Raw genomic sequence first — 13,449 nt, 5'->3', positions numbered from 1 at the left:
CATCCCTTCAGAGAAACTTAGGTTGTTTTCATAATTTGGCTATTGTGAATAATGCTGCAATGAACTTGGGAATGAAGATATATCTTTAGTACCCTGTTTTTATTTCCTTAGGATATGTATCCATAGTGGGGTTGCTGGAACATATGATAGCTTTATTTCCTTTTCTCCACATCCTTGCCAGCACTTGTTATCACTTGTCTGCATAACAGCCACTCTGAAAGGTGAGGTGATATCTCATTTTGGTTTTGATTTGTGTTCTCCTGATGATTAGTGATGTTGAGCACTTTTTAATGTAACTGTTGATTATTTTTTTGTCTACTTTGGAAAACTGTTCATTCAGTTTCTCTGCCCATTTTAAACTGGATTCTCTATTTCTTTTTCAACATCTTTATTGGAGTATAATTGCTTTATAATGTTGTGTTAGTTTCTGCTGTATAACAAAGTGAATCAGCTGTATGCATACGTATATCCCCATATCCCCTCCCTCTTGCGTCTCCCTCCCACCCTCCCTATCCCACCCCTCTAGGTGGTCGCAAAGCACTGAGCTGATCTCCCTGTGCTATGCTGCTGCTTCCCACTAGCTATCTATTTTACATTTGGTAGTGTATATATGTCAGTGCCACTCTCTCACTTCGTCCCAGCTTACCCTTCCTCCTCCCTGTGTCCTCAAGTCCATTTAGAGGTTATCTTTTAAAATTTAATTTTGTTTGTAGGTGGTATATAGAAATATAATTGATTTTGTATATTGACTTAGTATTCAGCAAACTTGCAAAACTTTTATTAACTTTAATAATGTGTATATAGAATTTTTTGTAATTTCTATATAAACAATCATGTCATCTATAAACAATGTCATTAATTCGTTTTTTCTAATACTTAAACATTTCATTTTTCTTGTCTCATTGCAATTACTAGAACTTGATTATTTTTAATACTGCATAAAAGAATGTCGACTGAAAAAAAAAATACACAACCTAAAAGTTGAGAGTTATGTTTTATTCGGCAGACATTCTTAGGACTTCAAGACCAGGAGACAGCATCTCAGATAAAGGCTGAGAAAACTGTTCCAAAGAGGAAAGGGGGAAGCCAGGACAGATAGGAGTTTTTGCAACACCACCAAGGTAGTCGGAACAAAAGGCTACTCTTAGTAAAAGAAAACTAGATATCTCAAGTTAAGGAATTTAGCACTTTCTATGTATGGGAAGATGCAAGAGTCTGGGCTCACTGAAATCATTCCTTTGATATGCACCTCAGCTATCTGGATGCATATCCTGTGTCTTCTCATCCTGAGATTCCTCAAGCTGCACCGCTGGGAGTGGCTGCAGTCTGATGACTGCTAGATGGCAGGTATTCTTTGTTTCCTTCCTGAGTTCCCTCAGGGCTCACTGTCCTGCGGGAGGCTGTAATGTAGTAGCTAGATCCTTTGTTTACTGATATGGCAGGCAGTATTTTAGTTCTCAAGAACATACAGTGAAAATGTATTAGCTTACTCCCCCCGCCCCCTGCCGTCTCCCGAATCTCTTTCCAGAGGTTTGTATGCATATGCCAGCTGTGTGTGTATTACCTACCACTCCCCTTTTACCTGTTGTAGTGTTCCAACCACGTGGTGTTGTACATTGCTTATATCACACAACTTATTCATTCATTCAAGAAATATTTACCAAGCTCTTACTATGTGCCAGGCACTGTTCCCAGTGATGAGAGAACAGCAGGGAACAGCGGAATGCTTGCCCTTAAAAGAGTTTATGCTGTAGTGAAAATGTTAGAGCAGGCAGGTAGCTAGGTATGAGCAGAGAAATAGGGGCAGGGGCCAGGTGGGAGGAAGTCACGCAGCTTGTAAACAGCAGGAGTCCATGGTCAGACAGAGAAAAGCAGGAACCTCCAGACTAACAGGAAACCACACATTTTGGGTGATAAGTGTCCTGGAAGAAGACAAAGAAAGGTGAGGAAAGGCAGGAATCTCCTGCGTCCGAATGTAACCTGTTGTTCATTATGCTCTCATTACAATAAAATTAGTCTTATTAAGTTAGCAGATTAGAAGTACCCATCATGCACCAACGCCGTACCCATCATGCACCAACGCCATGACACTTCTGATCTAAACTAAATAAGGACAAAAATCCCTCCTCCCCTCGGGAAGATGGAGTTGGGATGAAAATCAGGGAATACGACCCCCAAACTCCTCCTTCCCCAGTGACTATTTCGCCCCTTCATTTGTATGCCCTTAATAACCGGCTTGCCAAAGAAGCCCAGGGCAGCAACCCCTCACCTGTCTGCCCTCTCCCTCTGAGAGTGGATTCTTGCTTAAATAAATTCTCACTTTACTTTCTTAACCTCCCTGCTTTGTCTCCAAATTCTTTCACGACGAGGCAAGAACCTTAAACTCACTGGGAACAAAAAGAGACAGGCAACAAATAAATGTATAAAATTACATCAGATACTGACAAGAACTGCGAAGAAAAATAAAACAGAAGAGAAGACAGAGTTGGTGGGGTCTGCTATTTTAAATAGTCAGGGCAGGTCTTTTTGAAGACCTGACATTTGAGCAGAGATTTGAAGGAAGTGAGGAAGTCATGGGGATATCTGGAGGAAGAGTGGTCCCAATGTGGAACAGCAAGAGGAAAGGCCCTGAGATAGAAGTACGCCTAACTTAAAAACCGCAAAGCCAGGGTGGCTGGAGCATGGACAAGAGGGAAAATGGTGAGAGATGGGATTGGACAGCTATCCAGGGAGGTAGTTCACTTGGGGGGGGGGGGGGGCGGGGTCTGTTGATCATGGTAACTCTAGATTTTGTTCAGCACACTTAAAGGTTTTGAGCAGGGGAAGGATGTGATCATGTTCACATTTTAAAAGGATCGTTTTGGTTGCTGGGTGGAGAAGAGACTGGGGCAGGGTTGGAAGTTAGAATAGAAGCAAAGACAGGGCTAGTTAGGAGACTACCGCTGTGTGAAGTGAAAAATGTTGCCTGCCATATGTCGACTGAAAAAAAAATGCACAACGTGAGAGTTGTGAGTTAAGTTTTATTTGGGGCAAAATGAGGACTATAGCCTGGGAGACAGCATTTCAGATAGCTCTGAGAAACGGCTCCAAAGAGGTAGGGGTTAAGGTCACTATATATGTGATTTTGGTGAAGGGGGAGTACGTGCAATCAAGCACACATTTTGCAGAAGGTTGCTGCTAGTCACGAGAAGCAGACATCACCATGAAAGATTTTAGTGCTTTTCTAGATAAGAGGAAATGTAAGAACTGGGCTCATAAAATCTTCTCTTAAAAATATCTAACCATCTGAAGACCTGTTCTGCCAGTTCTTCCTAGAGCACAAAGTGCCTCCTTTTTGATCTCCACCCTGAATTTTCACTGGGTGTTGAAGGTCAGCAGCTGCAGCAACTCATAATTTAATCCTTGTAGAGGTAGATGGCAAGTGCCAATTTGTAGGTGACACATAACAGTAAACAAAGGATGCTGCAGCCATCAAACCACTACACCCACCCCAGATAGCGAGGCCTGAAGGAACTCAGGATGGAGACCAACGGGCTGCCAAACCCTCAGCCACTGCAGTCCCCCCCAGCTGTGCACCCTGAGGGGATTCAGGATGGAGAAAAGCAGGATACTGGCCCTAGATAGTTAAGCTGCCTATCAAAGGAATGATTTCAGTGAGCCCAGACTCTTGCATCTTCCTGTACACAGAAAAGTGCTAAATTCCTCAACTTGAGATATGTTTTTCTTTAATTAACAGTAATCTTTGCTGCAAAAACTCAAATATACTCTGACTCCTCCCTCGTTTCTTTGGAGCAGTCTCTCAGAGCTGTCTGAGAGGCTGTGTCCAGCCAAATAAAACATAATTCTCAACTTTTAGGTTGTGCTTTTTTTTTTTTCAGTCAACAGCTATATGCATAGCTTGAAGCTAGGTCTATATGGAAACTGTATCTGTATCTACCTCAGTCCCTCTTAATTCTTTCTCTGGTAATCCATTTTACGGATGTACCATAGTTAATCTGTTACTGATGGACGTTTAGACTGGTCTCAGCCCTTTTGCTGTTACAAACAATGGAGCAATGAATATTCTTTATGCTCATGTTCCAAGATTATCTGCAGGATTATTCCAGGAAGTATAACTGCTAGTCACAAGTTAAAGTACATTATTTCTCATATTGAAATTAAATCTGGTGATCGCATTCTCACCATGAGCCCAAAGAAACAAGTTTTTTTGTTTCTTGTTCTGGTTTTTAAAAAAAAATTCTTTGTCCCACCACCGTTTTGGAAATTAAAGAGAGAGAGGCATGTGCCACCCTTCCCACATCAATTTTCACATCTTTAAATATTCCCAGTCTAGCAAGCTTCCGCCTGCGGCTCCGTCATCTCCCGGAATAGTCTCCATCTCAGGTGACAGAGAGAGAAACTGAGGCACAGGCAGGATATGAAGCCCAAGTCCTCCCCTGGCCTGGCTGTCCCCCTTTCCCCCAAAGTTTCCTTCCTTCTCCCGTCCCTCCGGGCCAAGTTTGAGGCTGCCAACCCCTACCCGGGTCCCCCTCCGCTCCGGACCCGGACTTCCGCCCGCTTTCCCCTCCTCCGCCCGCTTTTCCCTCCTCCGCCCGCTAGGGGGCTGCGGAAGGGGCCGCGAGGCCTGCTGGTCCCCTCCGAGCCGCCGTAGCGCGAGCCGCGGGAGTTCGGCAGCTCCGGTCGCCAAGGCAACGGGCTCCGCTGCGCTCGGCGGGCGCCAGGCAGCCCGGGGGAGGCGCTGCGGGCCAGCGGCCCGGACTCGGCTGGCGGCGGGACGGCAGGTGAGCAGGGGCCGGGCGGGCAGTCGCGGTCCTAACGCGCGGTTCCCGGAGTCGACTCGTCTCAACGGGCGAGGGGCTGGGCCGCTGGGGACTCCCGGGAAGGAGACGGGGCCTGACCTTTATCCGCTCCCCCCACCCTTGGCGGCGGGGCTGCGCCCCGTCTTGCCCTTTAATCCCGTTCTGCGCTTTGGTCTGTTTATTATATTTGGGGGCCATTGGCCTGATTCGAAAGTTTTTTTTTTTTAAAGCTCTTCTTATTTGGGGTCGAGGAATAACTCAAAATTGCAGAAAATGTGCGTCTGTGCGACTCTTCTGGGGCCAGAGAGGATTAACTTCTTTGTCCATCAGTTTTCCCATCTGCAGAATGGGGATAATGATAGCACCTATCTTAGAAGCTTGTTACAAAGCAAATAATATATTTCAAATACTTGCAGGTAAACCTTGGGAGCTTTCGTTGTTACTACTACTACTCCAAGGAGGTCCATCATTGAGCATGTGTTGTGTATCAGGGCCTGGGCTAATTGCCAGGGGTAAAAAAGTGAATGAGACATCTTGTCCTCAGGGAACTCCACAGATTTAAGGTATAAATAGGAACTCATTGTGGGTCCAGCTATGATTTTGGACATACAGGGGACTGTGAATGCACAGAGAAGGCAGTTAACCCAGATTTCCGGAGATGAGGTTGGGGAGGATGGTCAAAGAGAGTTTCCAAAAGAAGATGACTTCCAAAATGAGACATGAAGGCTGCCTCTGTATTGGCCGGAAGATGAAGCTGGTGGAGTGCATAGTGTTCTAGGCAGAGAGAACGGCCAGTGCAAGGTCCTGGGGAGAGAGTGCAGGCTTCTTGGGCATCTGCAGGGATTTCATAGCCTGTTAAGAGACAGATTCCGGGAAGTGGAAGTGATCTGGCTCAGTGTGTTTGAGAGATAAGCAGGTGCTCTTCTTATAGAAGAAAGACTTTACTTGTATCTCCTCCTAAGTTTGGACTTTGTCATGGCGGTTAGTGGGGAGCACCAAAGGATTTAAATCAGGCAGTGAGTGTGTGTTGCGTGATCAGAGGTATGGTTTTCAAAAGATCAGGGATTTTTTTGTTCTGTCTTGGTCTCATCACTTCTCCAGTCAGTTTTTCACATTGCAGCTTTTCATTTATGGGGATTCAAAAAAAATATTAACTGAGCACCTGTTATGTGCCAGGCACTGTGTAAGTAGTAAGGAATCAGGTTCCTGCCCTCATGGCATGTATTCCAGACATTAAAGGTACATTCATGGAGATAAAAGCAGTCTAGTACAACTGGAACTGAATCAGTATTGGAAGAGACCCATTCAGAGAGTTTTTTCTTTTAAAGGCCCAGGTCATTCAGGGCCACTATCTTGTACACTCTAGGCAGAACCATTCACTTAGGACTACACCAAGAAGAAATGGCCAGAGAAGTGGGAGGAAAACTAGGAGAGTGTAGTAACGAAAGCCCAAGGAAGAGGTCCACTTTGCTGGATGCTGCTGAGATTTCAAGTAAAAGAAGTTAAACGTTAAAAATGTGCCTTTTGCATAAGTAAATATAGAGGTCACTGAAGACCCAGTTGAGCAGATTTGGTGAAATGTTGGGGGTGGAATCTATAATATCGGCAGCTTCCAAAGGTTCAATGTAATATGTCAGTGGGATGAGGAAAGAGTGGGATGTGAGAAAGTAAAGGCAAAGTGTAGGCAGCTCCAAGAAGTTTGGCTGTGAAGAGAAGCGAGAAAGCTGGAGAGCAATTGGGGAATCAGGTGAAGTCTTTTTAAGCAGGAGAGAGACACAAGCAGATTTAAATGCTGATGGCAAACAGCCAGTAGTGAGGGAGAGACAAAATACAGGAGATGAAGGGAAAAGTCAATGGCACAACTTTCCAGCTAGTGTGAGAGTGGATGCGATCCACAGCACAGATCCTTTACAAAGAGTCTGATGACGGCTTTTTTGTTTTGTTTAGTTTAGTTTTGGAGACGTGGGAAGCAAGGTAATTGCTGAAAAGGAGCACACCTGTGTAATGCAACCAGAAGAAATAAATAAAAAATGTAAGCATGGAGAGAAAGTTCTATTTTCTTTCTCAGCAGATAGGAGACATTTATTGAACTAACATTGTGTTAAGCACTCTCGATGCACTAGTCTCAGTTGAAAACGTGATCTTTACATCAACCCTGGGAGATAGCCTCTAGTGTAATTCCCAGCTGATGGATGAGGAAATGGAGGTAAAAAATGCTTAGCCAAGGTCACACAGGATTTGAATCCAGGCCTGCCTGAGCCAGAGCTTTTGCTCTTAATTGCTATCTAAATGATACAATTGTCTGCCTATGATATGATTATCTGCTGAGAAAATTCAAGAGAATTGAGTTAAAACTAAGCAAGCTACAAGATAGACAAAAAGCAATAGTAAGAAAATGGAATTGTAGGTGAAATGACAATAGCAACATGAAAAATAAATACCTAGGAATAAACTTTAAAATAAATGTGCCTAGCTAGTCAGATAGAATAAGAGTTGGCTGGAGGTTTGGCGGTAGGGGTCAGGATGGGTGCTTGTGTGAAGAGGTGGTATTTTTGCCTTGGGAAAATCAGGGTATGGATACCAGAAAAAAAGGCGTGTAAAAAAACCAGGTGTCTGTTATGGACATGATGAGAAAATACGCAAAGATGCTGACTGTGATGTTTTTATAATATTGAAAAACTGAAAACCGACTGGTTAAATCATGATGCAGTTATATGATGGGTACTATCAGCTGTTAAAAAAGGAGGTGGGAGCCATATATATGGGAAAGATGTTTACATCATATGGTTAGGTGTGAAAAACAGATTACAGTATGTTTCTATTTTTGTTTTCTTAAGTGTATACATACATATTTATAGGAAGAATGTCTAGAAAGATGAGTTGTTTAAAACAATTTTTTATTTTTAATTGTGGTAAAATACCCATAAATTTATCATAACCGTTTTTAAGTGTACGGTTTAGTAGTGTTAAGGATATTCACAGTGTTGTGCAGTCAACCTCCAGAACTTTTTCATCTTGCAGAACTGAAACTTTACGCCCATTAAAACAACTCCACGTTTTCCCCTCTCCCTAGCTCCTGGCAACCACCATTCTACTTTCTGTTTCTATGGATGTCTACTCTGGATACTTCATATAAGTGGAATCATACAGTATTTGTCTCTTTGCGATTGGCTTTTTTCACTTAACATCATGTCCTCAAGGTTTGTGTATGTTGTAGCATGTGTCAGAATTTCCTTCCTTTTTAAGGCTAAATAATATTCCATTGTGTGGATATACACATTTTGTACATACATTGTATTTATGAACACATTTTGTTTATCCATTCCATAGATGGACATTTGGGTTGCTTCCCCCTTTTGGCTATTTTGAATAATGCTGCTACAAACATGAATGTGCCAGAAAGATAAGTTCTTTATGTCTGTGTCGTGAGATCATGGGGAGACTTTTATTCCTTTCCTTATTGCCTTATTTTTCTTTTTTATGAGCATGAATGGCTTTCATAATTGGAAAAAGCAATACGGATATATCCTATTTGGGGAGATGGGAGAGTAAAGGTTAAAAAAAGAAAAAGGGGCCTGGTCTAGGGCAGTGGCAGCAGGAATGGAATGGAGTGGGCAGATTTGAGAGATGTTTCAGGAGAATCAACAGGACTTGACAACTAAGAGGTAAGGCAGAAAGGAGTGGAGGATGAAGACTTGGGGGCCTGTGGGGAGAAGGGGCTTAGACTAGGGGAGGAGGGAGGAAATAAGGCTGGAGAGCCACCTGAGCCTTTTTGTTCAGGAGTTTGGACTCTTTCCTGAAAGCAGAGGGAAACCATTGAAAGGAAGGGAAATGACTTAATCAGATCCGCATTATAGAAAGATCACCCTGGCTCCCGCCAACCCGTTCTGCAAGCTGAAGCCAGATAGTGACAGATTTCCCTTTGTGTTACTTAGACTTGAACCTTTGTTAATTTCCTTTTATTTGAGATGAAGCATTAATGCTGGAAGATGCAAATCTATTCTTCTCAAAGCACCTGGAATATTTTAAACAAAGTCCTGTTTAGATTACCTTGATTCCTAATTGCATTCTGTTTTATCTTAACACAGTCTCCTGAAAATTACTTTCTACCTTTAGCAGGGGAAATATAATTGGGAAAGTAAAAAAGAAATATAAACAACTCAAGTTAGAGACTTTCAATTTTTTTTAAAATAGATTTTATTTATTTATTTATTTTTGGCTGCGTTGGGTCTTCTGTGCTGCGCGCAGCCTTTCTCTAGTTGCGGCGAGCGGGGGCTAGTCTTCATTGCAGTGTGAGCGCTTCTCATTGCAATGGCTTCTCTTGTTGCGGAGCACAGGCTCTAGGCGCACAAGCTTCAGTAGTTGTGGCTCGCGGGCTCTAGAGCGCAGGCTCAGTAGTTGTGGCGCGCGGGCTTAGTTGCTCCGCGGCATGTGGGATCTTCCCGGACCAGGGCTCAAACCCGTGTCTCCTGCATTGGCAGGTGGATTCTTAACCACTGTGCCACCAGGCAAGCCGCAAGACCTGCAATTGATTGAAATATCTTTGACACTCTCCTTTGGGGAGAAAGGGGCCAGTGAAGTAAACAGTGTCTTATTAAAGGGTCACTACAAAACAAAAATTGTTGAGAGTTCAAATGGATTCAGCTTATTACCTATCTCTATTCCCACAAACCTATAATGTGTCTCTGCTTCCAGAGCATCGCAGAGAGGGAATTAACTATCGTGCTGATGTTTTTAAGCATTTTGCAGTTTATGAGAGGTGCATGTCCAAAAGATGTAAACCCATGATCTCATTTCATTCCTCTCAGTAACTCTTAAATAGGGATTATCATTTCTGTTTTCAGATGAGGAAATTGAAGATCAAAGGATTTAAGAAACCTCCCAGCTCCTATATCTAATGAATTCTGGAGTTTGAATCCAGGTTTTCTTATTTTCTTTTTATATTATAGCTTCTTATTATGGAAAGTTTTAAACATATACAAAAGTACAAAAGATGGTATAAGACCTTATACTCATACCCCAGCTTCAACAGATACCAACATATGGTCAGTTTTATTTGATCTGTACCCCCGACTCCCTCCCCACCTTAGATTATATTAAAGCAAATCCTAGACATCATATCATTTCATCTATAAATACTTTAATACACATCTAAGAGGTAAGGATTTTTTTCACCCTCTTTTTCCCCCTATAATCACACCTAAGAAAATGAACATAGTAATTCCGAAATATTACCTAGTATCCGTTTGGTATTCAGTTTCCTCAGTTATCTCATAAATGTCTATTTACAGTTGGTTTGTTTGAATTGGGATCCAAACAAGGGCCACCTATTACATCTGGGTGATAGTCTCGTAAGTCTTTGAATCTATAGCAGTTTCGTCTCTTCTTCCCCGCCGCCCTTGCCTTTTATTTGTTGAAAAATCAGGTCATTTGTCCTGTACAACTACTCTGGATTTGGCTGGTTTTATCCCTTTAATGTGTTCCTCTATTCCCTTTATTTTTTTGTCCATTGCACTTTATGGGTGGTGCTGTGTATCATACCAGCAGGCAGTAAAGTCTGGCTCTCACCTTGTGTGATATTAAGATTGATCATTGGGTTCAGGTGTTTGTTGGCAGGATCTCTTCATTGTAAGTTTCTCATTAGCCTTTCACAGAATGGTTTTAGCAGCTGTTAATTATCATTGCCAAGATCTACTATTTCATTAGGGGTTGCAAAATGAATCCAGGTTTTCTGATGCCAAGTCATGTGCTCTGTTAAATCCCACTGTTTCCTGATTAAAGGAAGGCTTTGCACAACTGTCATGTATTTTCCCTTCTAGTAGGTGGAGAAAATTCCCTCAGTTAATAATTCAGCTTAATATATATTTTTTAAGAAAACAGAGCCTGTATGTTCTGTTCAATACTGGTTACTTACAACATTGCTTTCCTGGGTTGGTCTTATGTGCTGGCAAAACCACACTGTGAAGGGCTGCTTGTACCAGTGCTTTTCAAACCGTAGGCTGTTACCTACAGTAGGTTGGGAATTAGTAGGTAGAGGAGTTATTTGGGAGAGGAGTTCCAGCATATTTTTTTTTTTAGTGGAAAAAAAAAACCAATAGAAAGAACAGAAAAAAGATTATATCTCATATATTAAGAATAAGCTTTCTTTTGTAAAACTTTTTTTCAGCCCTTTTTATGTATGTGTAAGCCAGTGGTATAAAATGCATTCCATATTGAGGTCATGTTCAAAACCATATTGTTCCAGTGTTCAGATGACCACCCTGAGATGTAGCAAATTTCTCAGCCAAGGATTCAATTATGTTCAAATCTACTACTTACAAAATAGTGCAGTACATTGATCCATTTTAGAATGTCATTTAAAAGATTTTTTGGGTGACCTCCAGTTAACCAAAATTACATTACCCCCAATAGCCTAATCCTCTACTATTCCAGTTGGATTGAATACGTGGAGAAATGTGAACTCTCCAGGGATTTTCATATGTAGATATTTTCGATTCTCTGTTACCCTTGAGGTGGGGTAGATGATTTCATCCAGCACTGACATCATTGAAAGCATGCTGGAGTCTCATCAGTGTGAGTTGGTTGGGAAGAGGAGAGAAGTCAGGACTGGGCCGGTGGAGAAACTGACTCAGCCTCTTGGCTGGCTTCTGGGGGGAGGGCAGCCATTCCTCCCAGGCTCACAGTGGTAACAAAAGTAGTCCTAATATTGTTCCTGCCCTGATTAGGATTGGCTAGGACATGAGTGGGTGGGGTATTTAGTGACACCAGCCAGGGAGGCCTAGGAAATGCAGATGTTGCACTACAGCGTGCAGTTAACATTTTAAAGCTATGGAGACTGGAATCCGAGAGTGTCTGTTGATCAGAATCAACCAGTAAATGCGGGAGCAAAGTTTCAGGGCTTTACCATATTTCGAATATTGTAATATTCTGAATAAATGTATGGCATTGAGTAAGTTCTTTAATAATAGTACCTACTACATACAGTTGTTCTAAGGATTGACTATGTAGTTAAAGCACTTAACATAGTGCCTGTTCGTGGGAACCCTTCAGTAAATATTAGCTGCTATTATTATTTTTCTTCTTTCTTTTTTGATAATGAACTTAATTATGTATATATTTAACCTCCCCTTATTGATTAAATGATTAAAACAGTATTAGAAGGATTTTTAAAATATGAGATATAATTGACATATAACATTGTATCAGTTTTAGGTGTGCAACATAACGATTTGATATATGTATATATTATGAAACGATTACCACAAGTTTAGTTAACAAACATCACCGCACATAGTTACAGTTTTTTTTTGTTTTTCTTGTAATGAAAACTTTTAAGATTTACTCTCTTAGCAAATTTCAAATATACAAATACGTTATTTTTACTAGTCACCATGCTATACATTATATCCCCAGGACTTAACTGATCTTATAACTGGAAGTTTGTACCTTTTGATTACCTTCACCCATTTCACCTATCTACCCCTGCCCCGACCCCTGCCACCTGTCTCTGGCAACTGGCAACCACCAGTCTGTTCTCTGTATCTATGAGTTTGGTTTTCTTTTTGGATTCCACATATAAGTGAGATCATACAGTATTTGTCTTCTGTCTGACTTATTTCACTTAGCATAATGCCCTCAAGATTCATCCATGTTTTTTTTTTTTTTTTTTTTTAATATACTCTTTTTCATTCAATAATGTTCAAAGTTGGACAGTATGAACATCTAAGCTCAAATGATACATATCATTTTTTAAAGTAGTTTACTCAATCTTTAAACAGAATTTGAATTCTCAAATAATGGGGAGCTGATACTCAAAAGAAGCAAATTTGGTGCTACAATAATGGTTTATACTGATAAAATTTGAATACTACCAAGTTAGGGAGAATATCTGTCTTATTTCTTTTTGTGTTCCAGCATCAGCATTGGGTCCAGTAGGTGCTTACTAATGTTCTAAATAAACGCTGATTAAATTAGTAAGTATGTGAAAAGTTGGAATCATATAGCATTTCATAATAAAAGGCTTTCACATACATAAGCTCTTTGGCTTTTTACAACTCCATAGGTAAAGTTTTTTTTTTTTTTTTTTTTTTCCACACACACACACTGTATTTTATTTTTACAAGAGATAAATAGACTGACACCAAGCATTGTACATGGATGACCACAACAAAAGCAACAATGATTGCAATTACCAAACATGAAACACACTCATACTATGTCATAATATTGACATTCAGTCCAGTAATCCTCCACTGTAACAGCTCCTTTACTTTGCAGTGAAAATTGATTTGTATATTCTTTGCCTCTGAGTCCTTGTGGGATTTTTTTTTTTTTTAATTCAGACAGAAAGTCACAAAAATTATACTCATCCTCATCAGTTCACTCAGTCCCATGTAATTAATTGTTTTTTTTCATCTTGATCTTTTGTTAGCACTTTTATGAGTTCATCAGTTTTTCATCAGAGGTCTGAAAATGCTTATTCATTCAGTTCAGCAGTACAGTCAGTTACCAGAAACCTGTACTTGTCAGAGTCTTTTCCATGAATTTCTTGAAGATGAAACCCTTTTATAGGAACATATTTGCAAAATCATCAGAGTACACCCAGAACTGTCTGTAAATGACAAAAGACTTAAAAATGACCACGGTAAAA

The 13,449-nt window shown here is 41.0% G+C and overlaps 1 protein-coding gene across 4 annotated transcripts in view; it reads left to right on the top strand.

Moving 5' to 3' along the window:
* The first annotated feature begins 4,625 nt into the window (after positions 1 to 4,625).
* PKIG (cAMP-dependent protein kinase inhibitor gamma) overlaps positions 4,626 to 13,449 on the top strand; it is a 115,707-nt gene continuing 106,883 nt past the window's right edge. The window contains exon 1 of one of the 4 annotated variants that reach the window (XM_082430421.1): positions 4,626 to 4,781. The gene's annotated coding sequence lies outside the window, so the exon portion shown is untranslated. Of the gene's footprint in view, positions 4,782 to 7,908; positions 8,000 to 13,449 lie in introns of those variants that run through there. The other 3 variants (XM_082430422.1, XM_082430419.1, XM_082430420.1) reach the window with 3 other exon arrangements.

This window comes from Balaenoptera physalus (assembly GCF_965194825.1).
Source record: "Balaenoptera physalus genome assembly, chromosome: 16".
NCBI classification, from domain to species: domain Eukaryota; kingdom Metazoa; phylum Chordata; class Mammalia; order Artiodactyla; family Balaenopteridae; genus Balaenoptera; species Balaenoptera physalus.
This window is presented reverse-complemented; position numbering and strand designations above follow the sequence as displayed.